This window comes from Canis aureus, chromosome 21, assembly GCF_053574225.1.
Source record: "Canis aureus isolate CA01 chromosome 21, VMU_Caureus_v.1.0, whole genome shotgun sequence".
Lineage (NCBI taxonomy): Eukaryota > Metazoa > Chordata > Mammalia > Carnivora > Canidae > Canis > Canis aureus.
In genome coordinates, this window is record NC_135631.1 from 12,335,623 (window position 1) to 12,349,521 (window position 13,899).

Consider the following 13,899-nt stretch of genomic DNA (forward strand, 5'->3'; position numbering starts at 1 on the left):
CATCTCTATGAAAAATTGTGTGGGATGCTTAACTGATGGAACATCCAACATGAAAGGACAACTCAGTGAGTTTACATCTCGGTTAAAATAATACTAATAAAAGGATAGCCCAGCCAGCCTCTGTGGATAACATTCTTCAAACACTTAAGATATAGCCATGGGAGAGACCACATCACTAGTTGAATTTATAAATTGCTGCTCTAGTCTTTGTTTATGTATTTATCTATTGATTTAGATCCGTGTGAATCCACAAAGGATGTGACATGGATTGTTTAATTGTGAAAACTATGGTAGCCTCATTACATTAATGACCAAGATTTTTTTTATGCCTCCTTGTATCCTTACCCCTCTTGTAGCATCCTCCACATCGACTCTGGGCTTGGCCCTATGACTTGCTTTGGCCAATGGAACAGCAGCAAACTCAATGCAAGCACAGCTTAAAAATCATGCAGAAGAGAGCCAAGTCACCCAGCCCAGGCCATTCTAGGCCAGCCAGCCCTGGCTGATTTGCAAGTGACCACAGAGCCCACCTGAGAACAGTTGGCTCTGGTCCAGATCAGCAGAATGGCCCATAGACCCATGAGAAAGAACAGATTGTTGTTTAAAGCCATTGAGTTTGGGGAAGTTTGTTACACAGCAGTAACTAACTGATATGGAGAGTAAAAAGAAACACCATTAATTAATCAACAAGCATATATTGAGTGCCCATTCTCAGTCCTGTCCTAGGTTCTGAGAAATATAAAAAATACATAAAACACAGTACCTACCTGCTTGGAACTTCATATTTACTTGTGAAAGACAGATAAAGGAAAAATACCAGCAAGATCTGCTTAAACTATTGTACCCAAGATTGCGAATCCAAGAAACCACCAAGGAGCCGACACCGATGCAAACACACGTGGGTTTATTTACAAGCTCGAGCTTGGGCCCAAGTATACAGAGCGGAGCAGGGACTTGGACCCCGAAGCAGGTTACAGCTGGGTTTTTTATAGGCTGGTCTAGGAGATTTTCAGAAGGGATGGAAGAATTTCTCAAGTTCTGTTTACATTTTGATATGGGGCTTTCAAGGGCATTGAGCTCTGTTCTCATTCTAAGATGGGACTTTCTACCACGGGGGTGGGCTCTGTTGTCTTTCTGATATGGGATTCTCTGCCGAGGGCAATTCTGAGCTCTGTTGTCTTTCTGATATGGGATTACCTGCCGAGGACATTCTGCAGTTTTTCCTGTAAAGTTCAGCTCTTATTCACAGGGACCTAAGATGGCTGTACTTGTGCTAATGCTAAACTTTAGGTGGGATGGCCTTAATTTTTCTCGGCCTCCACAAAACCATGTGGAAATCGCTTCCATCCTATTCCCTCTACAAGGCCAAGCTCAAATGCCGTCTTCCTCTCGTAACATTTCCTTCCCCGCCTCCTTGCCAAACTGAACTTTTAACTTCTGTCTCTTCTGGGATACTTCAGACCTTTGTTCAAAGCTCTCCCGTGACACTTTTCGTCTTACATTTGGGGTTATAGTTGGATGAGAATATGTACATTGTTCCTACTGATTGTAAAGCTAAGTCTTGCTTATCTTTCTACAGACCTCTAACACCAGTTACATGGCTTGCATGGATATGCGCAATCTTGATAAATGTTAGTTAAATGAACAAATGTTGAAAGACTTCAACGTGAGGGAAAACTCAAATGGCAGTGTGGTAGTCAAGGAGGGTTTCATAAGGGAAATAAGAGTTGAGCTTCTCAGCTGAGGCCCAAAATATGAACTCACAATAAGAACTCATGGAATCCATGGACAGAATACAGGGGGCCTGTGAACTTGGATTAGGAAAAATTAAATCTTTGTGTTCACTAATCTCTAACTGAAACTTAGCATTTCCTTACATTATAAATGTAGGCTACAAACCACCAGAAGTAGACATAAGAGATATTTTCCTATCACATCTAATATTACAGACATCTCAAAATACCATTTTTATCACTACTTTGAAATTATAATGGTTATTTAATGTTAGTAAAAAATCAGAGTACTACTATATCACAATTTTGTTTTAATATTTTCATGACCACATCATAATCAGTTGCCTTTATAATCCTTTCTATGTATTTAAAATCAAATTCTTGGGGTGCCTGGGTGGCTCAGTCAGGTAAGCATCTGACTCTTGGTTTCAGCTCAGGTCATAATCTCAGGGTCATGAAATGGAGCCCCAATCAGGCTCCACGCTCAGGGGGGAATCTGCTTGAGATTTTTCTCTCTCCTTCTCCCTCCCCCTCGCCCCCCCCCCCACTCATGTGCTTGTGCTCTCTCTCTCTCCCTCTCTCTGTAAAATAAATACATAAATCTTTAAAAAAATTTTAAATCATATTTTTGAGAGTCTATTGTATTCATAAGATCGCCAGTGGGGTCCACGGCACAAAAATAGCTAAGATCCCCTCCTTACCTTGGAGAATAGGTAGATTGTGCCTACATAAATGTAACAGAAGTAGACAGCTATCCCAACAAATGAAACACATAAACAAAGATAGAGTGGGGATGAATCTGGGATGCCAGGCAGGCTGGGATGTGCATCCCCTCCCCATCCTTGAGGAGAGAGTCTCCTTGGCAAGATTAAGTAAAAAGGCAGAGACTTTGTTAGCATAATAATGCATCAGGGAAGTGAGAGAATAACCGATTTGCCTTAGACTTGGTCTAAGAATTTGGAGAATTTAAATTCTGAAATATCTAACATCTCCCCTGCAGGGTGGGTGGAGCCAGGACTGAAGACAGAGCTGAACTCTGAACCTCTAACCTCCAGCCTCACAGAACCGCTTCCCCCATACACATCCCTAGTCCACTAAATGCCAAAGAGAGGCCACCAGCCTGCCCCTCGGGGATAGAGACTCTGGACAGCGGTGAGGCCACATTCTGTCGGTGGCTAGGTTTGGGGCACTGAAGTGTACTCCGTCATAGGGACAAGATGCTTTGCACCATCCTTGGACTCTGAGGGAATGTGTAATCGGCTAACATTAAGACTAATAGAAAAATGCAGCTGTGATGATGCACCCTGCCAGATGTCACAGGCATAACAGAGAAGTGACTACACGTTTGGGGACAGTGTAGAGGCCACCCCGATTAGATCAGAGGGCTGGCTTAAGAAGTTAAGCTGAAGGGGGCAGTTGCCAGGGAAGAATGAAAGAGAGAGAAGCAGAGAAAGACTCCAGGATTCCAAGAACTTCTGACAGGGAAGTGAGAAGTTGGGACAGATGAGAGGGTCTGTCTAGGAGGTGACATCTGAGGGAAAATGTCCATGAGGCCACTGGAGACTCACGAGTACAATTCCAATTACTCAGCCATTAGAAACGACAAATAACCACCATTTGCTTCCACGTGGATGGAACTGGAGGGTATTATGCTGAGTGAAATAAGTCAATCGGAGAAGGACAAACATTATATGGTCTCATTCATTTGGGGAATATAAAAAATAGTGAAAGGGAATAAAGGGGAAAGGAGAAAAAATGAGTGGGAAATATCTGAAAGGGAGACAGAACATGAAAGACTCCTAACTCTGGGAAACGAACTAGGGGTGGTGGAAGGGGAGGTGGGAGGCCGGGGGGTGGGGGGGATGGGGGGGGTGACTGGGTGACGGGCACTGAGGGGACACTTGACGGGATGAGCACTGGGTGTTATTCTATATGTTGTCAAATTGAACACCAATAAAAAATAAATTTATATATATATATATATATATATATATAAAGAGTACAATTCCAGGGAGGGACTGGAACGGAAAGGGGAAAGCTAAGGGAACAATCCACATGCTTACAGGTGATCATTAGCCCCTCAAGAATAAAGGCCATTAAGTAAAAGAAGAGACAGGATGAGACCTTCGGTAATGATCCCTGAATCAAGAGTGAAGATAAAGATGTTTTAAAAAAAATAAAGAAGGAGACTCTTTCCCTATTCTTGAGCCCGCGTAGGAGAGCGTTTGGAGAAGGGGGTTAAAGGCAGCATGAAGAAGGATCTTGCGCCAGCTCCCTCGCTGTGGCCAGTGGGAGGAGCTTGGGGACTCTTAGCCAGCAGTTCCCACGGAGGGAAGGGGGGAGGGATGGACGCTGACGGCCTGGTGAGTGGGTGGGTGGAACAGCGAGGGAGGCCGGAGACCGTTGGAGCCAAGGAAATGGAGAGAGGAAAGCTAGGACGCATGCAGGGCAACGGCATTGAATTCAGTTTCTTTTTTTCCAAGATGATCCAGATTTTCATTAAAGAAAGAGGGAAACTGCAAAGCCAGGGTATTTGGAGGTCATGTGAAAATCATGGAAACCTCAAATTGAATCTGTTCCCACCTAAATAACTTTTGTTTAGAAACCAGACAAAACCACTGAAACCGTCTCAGCACAGCTCCCAAAATGGAAAGATTCAGATGTCCCCAAAAACGTGTAGATGCTCTTAACCACTCTGCTAGTATATGGTCTGCCCACCCACAGCCCAGCATGCAGGGCTGTAAGGCCAAGGCTGGAGTTTCCGGGAAGTTCTATCCAGACAAGAACTCAGGAAGTGGGGTCAAGAGAAAAGCCACTGTTCCTGAAGCTTAAGAAAATTTTCCACCATTCAGCCAGCAACTAAGGTAGGCTAGGCACTTTACCTATACTTCCCCCATCCTTAAGAATAATGTTTTTAAGATTTTATTTATTTATTCATGAAGACACAGAGAGAAAGAGGCAGAGACATAAGCAGAGGGAGAAGCAGGCTCCCTGTGGGGAGCCCAGTATGGGACTCAATCCCAGGACCCTGGGATCAGGATCTGAGCAGATGCTCAACCACTGAGCCACCCAGACAGCCCAAGAACAAGTGTTTTCTTCTCCATTATTCTCTCCACTGTTCAGATATGAAAACGGAGTTTCAGGGAGATAAAGGAACTTGCCTTGACCTCACAGCAAGTGAATGGTGGAGATAATGTTGGGACCCAGGTGTGTCTATCTCTAAATCCCAATCTGTTCCCATCTGGCCTATGACTTCAACCAACCCCACGCCACCCATAGAAATGAAAGGAAAAAAAAATGTGTCACTACCATGTGTGACAGCCAACGAAAGACAAACCTCCCTTACTGTTAGTGCGGCTTTCCCAGTGCAACCTCTTCTAAAGGTTTTCTTTGGTTAATTCCCCTGAAGTTAAGCAATATATTTTAAGGAATTCATTCACTTATCCTTCAGGAATCCTTTGTAAGCCCCTGCTGTGTGTTCAGTGCCGGGGACACAAGCCCTAATGCTCCAGCAGCTCCCAGAAGGAAGAGGTTAGGAAGGCCTCGCAGAGGAATAACATGATCCAAATCTACTTTTCAAAAATTTTTTGTTTCAAAGTATTACTTGTAAACCTTTTGAAAAGCCAAATAAGTGTAAACGACTTGCAAGTAAAATAGCAGTTTCTTGTTCTCCACCCCCCACACTGTCTTCCTCACCTTCTTCTCTTGAAGCTGTTTCTTCTTGTCTTTACCTCTCTATTTGTAAACAACACGAGTATTCTTAGATAGCTTGAGTCATCGTTCTCCTCAACACCAATCGACATTGTCTCAGTGTGGTAGACAAGAAGTTTTCTTCCCCTCCCAGAATACTTACATCTTGATTTTACTTAATTCTTGTACTACGTCTTCACTATTATGACCACGAACATAGATTTTCTTCCTAGATCAAGTAGTAGACTATGATCCTTTTCCTTTCTTTTTTGTTTATCTTGTTAATAACTACCTCATTTTTCATCAACTTAGGTTTGTTTTTTAAAAAAAAAAAACAATTGACTAAATCTTTCCGTGCCTTCAGTATAATTTTCCACATGACCAAACCTGTCGGATAATTTGTCAGTCTCATTTGTTTTCCTGAGGACAAACTCCCTCACCCCCTAAAGCCTTCTGACTTCCTGCTGATCGGTCCTGGCTGCTCTCTGGGCCAAGGCACAGCTGTCCTCCTGACATTCTGTTAGCCATTACCTAAGCAATTCCCTTTCTTCCTGTCTCCTGTGCTCAGGTCCCTATTCCTGGATCCTACACTTTCTTCCTTCACTCCCTGGTTTTAATTGAGTTCACCCTTTGGTAGTTTTGTAAGAAAAGGTACATGAGAAGGCAAGTTTTTAAGACATTGTATGTCTAGAAAGGTCTTTGTTTCATATCTTATTCATATCTAATGGAGAGTTGGGTTGGTATAAAATGCTAGGTCAAAAAACATTCTTTTTTTTTCCATTTGTTTTTATTGAAGTTCGATTTGCCAACATATAGTAAAATACCCAGTGCTCATCCCATCAAGTGCCCCCCTCAGTGCCCATCACCCAGTCACCCCAACCCCCTGCCCACCTCTCCTTCCACAACCCTTTGTTCATTTCCCAGAGTTAGGAGTCTCTCATGGTTTGTCTCCCTCTCTAATTTCCCACTCAGTTCCCCTCCTTCTCCTTATAATCCCTTTCATATTCCTTATATTCCCCATATGAGTGAAACTATATGATGATTATCCTTCTCTGATTGATTTACTTCACTCAGCATAATTTCAATCAGAATTTTTAAAGGCATTGGTTCCATTGCCTTCAAACTTTCAATGTTGCTGTTGAGAAGTTTGATACCACTGTTATTCCCAAACACTTCCTGTGCAAGGCAGGGCCCAGGGTGAGCTGAGAAGCACTCACCTCCAGTGGAAAATTTAAGGGAACATCATATTTTAGGAGCACCAAAATTTGATGATCAAGATATGCATATTTTTAAAAACCAAAACTAATGCAAAAAATCATGATGAACAAAATGTCAATTGAAATAAAAACAGAAACCTCACTTGTCTCACCCAAATCCCTACCCTGTTGGATCTTGACTTTAGCTTAAATTTTGCTATTTAAATGGTGAATTTTGTTCCCATTATTTATTTTGCTTTTTTTTAAAGTAGTGCATCATTTTTTTTTCATCTTGATCATTGAACTTTTTGGTGCCCCTTAAATTTTGCACACAAGGCAAGCAGCTCACTTACTTCACCCTAATCCCATTTTCCTCTCCAGGAACTTTGAATACCTACACTTGATCTCTATATTTGCAATGTAATGAGCCTGGATGTGGGTTGGTTTTTTTTTTTTTTTTTTCATTCAAAAAAAATTGGATACTCAATAGACCATACCATTTGGAAATTCATGTCCTTTAATTCTGGAAATTTTTTTTGTGTTATTTCTTTGACAAGCTCATTCCCTCCTTTCTCTATTTCTAGAACTCCCATTAACTGAATGTTAGCCCCCTGAATTGATCCCCTAATTTCTTATGCTTCCTCTCTAGCCCATATCTATATATTTCCAGAGAAAGTATTTTTACTTCATCTTCCAACTCTTGATATTTTTTTAAAGTTTGCTATCAGAGTTTTTATTTCCAAGAGTTCTTTCTTACTCTCTCATTATTCCTTTTAATTCCACTTCATTATTTTTCCATGAATGTAGTATATTCTTTTGTCTCTCTAAAGATATTAATTATGATTTCTTTGACCTCATGTTCTGCTCACTGTGTAATCTCCATTTCTTCTTGGTTCATGTTTTCCTCAGGCAAAATGAGGGAAAGCTTCCTTTGGATGTCAGTGATCCTTGGCTGTGTGTTCACAGTTAAAATCACACCACCAAAAGGTCAGTCAGAGACTTTAAGTGCTTAAATTTGACATGTTGATTAAATAAACTTTACTCTAGGACATTCAATTGCCCCCACCAGCTTATCTGTTATAGAGCCCTAAATGTGAGCACCTACTGGAAATTACCTTGGAGACTGTTTAGTTCCTCCAAGAAAATATCTTTCTCTCTCTGTATGGGGTGGGGGGTGAAATACAAATATAAGCCTGATTCTGGTACTCTGTGGTTGGGTGGGAGAGGGGACTAGGAGTCTCTCAGTTTATCTGCAGACTCAATCCCCTTGCTTTTGAAGGGACTATTTACCCCTTCGCCTTATAAATATTTTTTATAAGACTTAACAGACTTAAAAAAAAAAAAAAAAAGATTTAACAGACTTTCAAACTGCCCCCCTGTTGGTCAGCCCATACCTTTATTCCACTTCCTGTGGTACCTGGTACCTCTAATCTCTGGACCTCTTGGGTTACTGTAGAAGAAATCAACTTGCTTTTCCTACCCATAAACCCAGAGGTCTGACCTTCCGCCTCTCTGCTTAGTCACTTATCCCTCCCCTAGCAGCTTTTCCCCTCCATGTATTGAGATTTGGGAGTATAGTTCCATCAAAGACAGATTTCAGCCTTCTGTTCCTATTTTCCTGATGGTTTCTGTAGTTTTTAGGAGGAACACGGAGTGAAAACACCTTAGTTGCATTATCTTGAAAAAGTCTTGAGCTAAATCTCAAAAGTGGGTCGGAGCTGACCAGGCACATGAGGCAGGGAAAAGTATTCCTGGCAGAGAGAATTGTGTGTTCACAGGCTAGAAGAATAAAGAGATCTGCCTACAGTATTGCTGGCTGGAAGCAAGGTTCAGGGGAGAAGAGGCTCAGTGGGCACTAAGGAAGTGAAGGGCCTTGTGTGCCAAGAATTTTGTCTTTGATCCTGGAGCAAATGGGAAGCATAAGGGAGAGGAGTCACATGACCAGATCTGCCATTCACGGAGCAGCAAAGTAGGTGTGCTGAGACACCAGAGGGCAGGCATATCTGAGAGGAGAGAGACCCACTGGGGAATAGGACAATGGTTTCCACATGAGAAATGGCAAGGATGTAAGCTCAAGGCATTTGCCAGGTAAGGGGGAATAAACATGAAAACTACGCAAAGAGAGAAAATCACCAGGACTTGTGACTAACAGAAATTGGGCATGAGTGCAGTGGGAGGAGCCTAGTTTGAATCCCAAGTTTCTAGTTTGGTCAAAGAGCAGGTGGCAAGACTGTTCACAGACAGGGAGGAATGCTAGAGGAGAAGCAGGTGTGGGGAAACTATATTTGCATTTATATTACATTCCTACAAATTCCAGTCTCTGAGAAGTCCACACTGGTATTATGTAGTTGCAGTCACTATCCACATAGCAATTTGGGTCCTGCTTTTTCTTCTCTTAGCAGTACTTTCCAAGTGTCAACGAAATCCTCAAAAGTCCTTTAATTTGGACGTCAAGTATTCCATCGTGTTAATAAATACACCACATTTCACTTCCTCAGGCCTCTATTCCAAGCATTCGAAAAAGGACCCCAAAAAACTGCAAGGTGCTCTTGGCAGGGCCTGTGAGTGGCCCCAAGCCCCAGGCCTCCTGCTTCCTTCAAGGCTAAGGACTGACCTCCCGAGGGACCAGTTGGTGGCATCACTCTGTCTGCTCTGCCACATATAGCCGCACAGCCCCTATAGTTTGCTGATCCCTGAAATCACCCCTGAACCCCATCTTCTGGTCACCAGGCAACAGTGACCCTACTGGGCTTGGGAGGAGCAAGATCCTCACTCTTGCCTCACCTGGGCCCTCTCCCCTCCACAGTGGCCATGCTACTTTCTGCCTGCCACCCTCCCCCCAAGGAGGAATCCCCCCTCAGATCTCCTCTCAAGTAGGCCCCAATGTGCATGGGTCAAGTGGCCTCGAGGTTGCTCCAGACCTATGAACAGTGGCAACCACACAGGGTAGAGGGAGGCCCTGTGGCAGGGTTGGGGCAAGAGGATTGAACCAGTGGTTGTTATGGCAACCAGGGCTCCCAAGATGGAGGGAAAGGAAAAGGGGGCTCTGCTCCAGAGTTGCCATAGCAACCCAGATCCTTGAGGCCAGCTATGAAGACAAAAACCACACATTCCACACTTTGGTAGAAGTACCCGGGACTCCTTAGGATTCTTTGCCATCCAGAGAGCCGTATGAAATGGTCAAGGTCTCCTGGTCCAACAGTTGACTTCATAGACTTTTTAGACATAGATGGGCATCCACCTTTCTTTGAAAAGAGGGCCAGGGCTTGGCAACCCATCAACTGACTCAAGAATTTACTGGGCCTACTACGTGCCAGGGACACTGTAATAAATAAGACCCAGGCTTTGTTCTCAAGTGAAGGAAACAGACATTGAAATATCAGTGCAAGACTGTTGCCAGGAGGGGTAAATAGCTCAACCTGTTCTGAAGACAGTTGGCAGTACCTATTACAATTCCAAGTATTCATACTCTGTGATCCAGCAATCTCATTTTTAAGACTATTCCTTCAGAAATATTTGCATCTGAAGATGGTCATTGCAGTGATATTTGTAGCAGTTGAATAGATTTGGGTGCATCCATATATGCTGAATACACACACGAAGGTGTGGGGAATAACCACAAGAAATGTTGGCAGTAGTGGCAGGATTGACCAACAGGAACAGAAAGGGGGGAAATGTCACTTTTGCTTCTGAACCATTGGCGTATGTTCCATGAGCGTGTATTATCTTCATAACTTAAAAAAAAAAAAAAAAAACTCTAACTACTGGGGACTATATAGGATGGCTGACTCTGTAATGAGATTTATGGAGTTGAAAAGCATGTACGTTGGGATCCCTGGGTGGCGCAGCGGTTTGGCGCCTGCCTTTGGCCCAGGGCACGATCCTGGAGACCCAGGATCGAATCCCACATCGGGCTCCCGGTGCATGGAGCCTACTTCTCCATCTGCCTGTGTCTCTGCCTCTCTCTCTCTCTCTCTCTGTGACTATCATAAATAAATAAAAATTTAAAAAAAGGGATCCCTGGGTGGCGCAGCGGTTTAGCGCCTGCCTTTGGCCCAGGGTGCGATCCTGGAGACCCGGGATCGAATCCCACATCAGGCTCCCGGTGCGTGGAGCCTGCTTCTCCCTCTGCCTGTGTCTCTGCCTCTCTCTCTCTCTGTGTGTGACTATCATAAATAAATAAAAAAAAAATAAATAAATTTTAAAAAATAATTAAAAAAAAAAGAAAAAAGAAAAGCATGTACGTGGCTGGTTAGAATACGGTGCAACCACACCAGAGAGGCATTTACAGCAGGAGTACTAGGGAGATGGAGAAAGGAAAAGAGGGTGGGAAGAAGTGAGGTCTTGGAGGTCGCCTACAATTTCATCGCAAGGAAGGAAGAAGGCAGCTGGTGCAGAAGGGACAGACAGAGCAAAGCCTGGGAAGTGTGGGAGTTCAGGTGGCTTGGAGTAATCCCGAGTGGTCTCCGTGCAGAAGTGGCAGAGACGAGTTGGGGCAACCCACTTTTCCCTGGGGCCCTAGGAAGTCATCCCAATATTGAAAGCAGGAGAAGGACATGAGGAGAACAGCACCCAGACAGATCTCTCTGGCTCCAGCGTGGTGGGTGGACCAGCACCAGAGGCAGGGAGACACCCCAGTGAGGCTGCTGGAATCCCACAGGGGAGAGATGATGAGGACCCAGCAGAGGGCAGACGGGAGGAAAGGGAATGACAGGAGACATTTCATAAGTAAGGAGGGCAGGAGGTTATGATGTTTATCAATCCATAGACCTACATCCTGTCAGAGCTAGATGGGACTCCTCAATTTACAGATGGGGAAACTGAGGCCTGGATAGGCTAAATGAGGGATTCCAGGCCACTGGTTTTATGACTTTGAGTATCCTCTGAGCCTCTTGGATGACATGGCTCAGTCCTTCTAGAAGGTGGCCTTTTTTTAGCTTCTGATTCAGATACTACCCGTTGAGGGGGATGGGCAAGAAGAGAGGGAGGAAGAAGACAACCCCCTTTGATCTCTGGGCCGCAAGGGTCACCCTCAGAGACCTGGGCCTCCTTAGTGGGAGTGTTCAGGGCAACAGACTCAAGCATGGATGCCCTGCAGGGGGGCCTAGGCAGTGCTGGGGCACTGGGGAGGGTGGGTCGTTAGTGGGCATGGTGACCCCAAGAGCTGGTCCAGGAAGTGCCTCTGTCACCTGGCTCTCTGGCATCCTGCCCCCTGCCAGCAGCCAGGCATCATCACAGTGGCTCCAACAGGGCTCTGGACTCAAGAGTCAAGCCCTGGAATCTAGTGCCTTCCTGTCCTGCCGCTCGCTCGGCAAGCTGGCTGGAGCCCATCGTGGAACTGAACCATGTGAGAAGGCTAATGCAGGCACAGAACTCACACTGACAACTGCTGCGTTAAACGTGGCCCTCTTGCTGGAGACACAAGTGGAAGCCCCCAGGGAAGGATTATCACCAAACTGCCAGTGTGTCTACATTTATTAGATTAGTTAAAAGAAGAAACAGTGCTGATCATTGTTTGATCGTTGCCTGAAACGTGTGTAAGTATGCAGTTCAAAACGCACTTCTACACATGATGTCCTCTCACTTGACCTAAAAAAAATAAACACCCAGGGCAGGTGCAGCTATTCCATTTTACAGATGCAAGGAACAGCCTCAGAGACATTCTAATTCAACCCATATGCGTTGAGCGCCTACCTCCTACCAGCCCCTGGATAGTGGTACCAGCAGCTGTGGGCTAGAGTAAGATCTCTTAGCACTAGCCCAGACATTTCTGCATGAGGAAAGGGTTACGTCAGACAAGTCTGGGAAATACTACAAACTCTATCCTCTTTTTGAAAGATCACAATGCTTCCTAAATTATCAAAGGCCCTGAGAAGTCCTGCAGTAATTCTGTTTAATATAGAGTTCCCTAAACGTGGCCATGAAACCCCCTTTTACGGAAAACTTATTAACAGTCTGCAGAACTTGGGGTCCGTGGAACACACTTTGACAAATACTGACCCGACCAATAGAAATAACGCTAAAGGTGAGATTTCAGACGCCTAAATGAAGGATACTTCCTTGGGCAGGCTTCCGTCTGTCCCTCAAACCACAACAGAAGCATCTGCCTCCTCCGGGGCCTCAGAACAGAGAATGCTGATGAGGCCAAGGTCTGTGGGACTCCTGGCTGGTAACTGAAGGGACAAACCTTGGCTGCAGCAGAGCTTGTCTGTAGCTCTGGGACCAGCCGTTTTTAGGTGGGCGGCAGGGTCAGGCATCTGGAACAGCCAAGACACAGATGTTCCAGCCACTCTTGGATCCCAGCCTGGGCTCCTGCTTTCCCTAATTCCAATATTTGGCTGCCGTTCCCGCCTAATTCATATTCCAATGTCAACACTGCATAATCTCCCCCAAACACTGACAGCCACAGAGCTGGGAAAGGGGAAGGGACAGCTGATGAGTGGGGGCAGAGAGACCCAGGGGGAGAGGAAGAGAAAGTTGAGTGGAAAGCCCCCAAAAGCTCCCAGCTGCCCTCCACCGGGCCCCCCAGCTGGGCCATTAGGACCCACAATCTGCCCCTCCCCCTACTCCCCAGAGAGACAAGACTGTGGTCCCGGAGGCACCCAGCATCCACGCATGTACCTGGTGCCACAACATGTGCCCCAGTCCTCTTGTGCTCAGAGAAGGGGAACCAGAGCCCCCCCACACTGTCAGGCTGGGCTGACATCTCTTCATTGCCCGACTCCGATGCCCCCCAGATCTGGCCCTGGGGGAGGAGGCAACAGAGCATTGTGAGAGAGCAGAGCTGTGACACTGCCCTTGCTCTCAACCTCACAGGACGCTGGCACCCTCATCTGTACAATGGGAGCGCTGCGGTGTCTGCCTGCAGGGAGTTCATGGGGTGAAATGGGGAGAGAGCAGGCAAAGCATGGATTCCCAAGCTGAGCTGTGAAGGTTCTAGAGCAGCTGTAAGGAGGTGCGCTTGCTGCTTACCTTCCCTCCCAGGCCTCACTGCTCCTCATCTTATGCAACCCCCGTGAGTGAGTGCTCTCTGGGAGCAGTGTCTCTGGGAGACACTGTTAGGAACCCATCTTACAGAAGAGGAAACTGAGGCTGGGTGACTGGCCCACCGTCGCACAGCTGGAAGTGACACGGAGCAGTAAACCAGGTTTGTCCCACGCCAGCTCCGGGGCTGTCCCAGTATCCCACACTGTCTTTCCAAGCTTCAGGAAAACAGCGAAGGAGGGTCCCTGGGACCCAGGAGTAGTCCCACCGCTGCTGGCCGATGGAGGGTGCAGGAT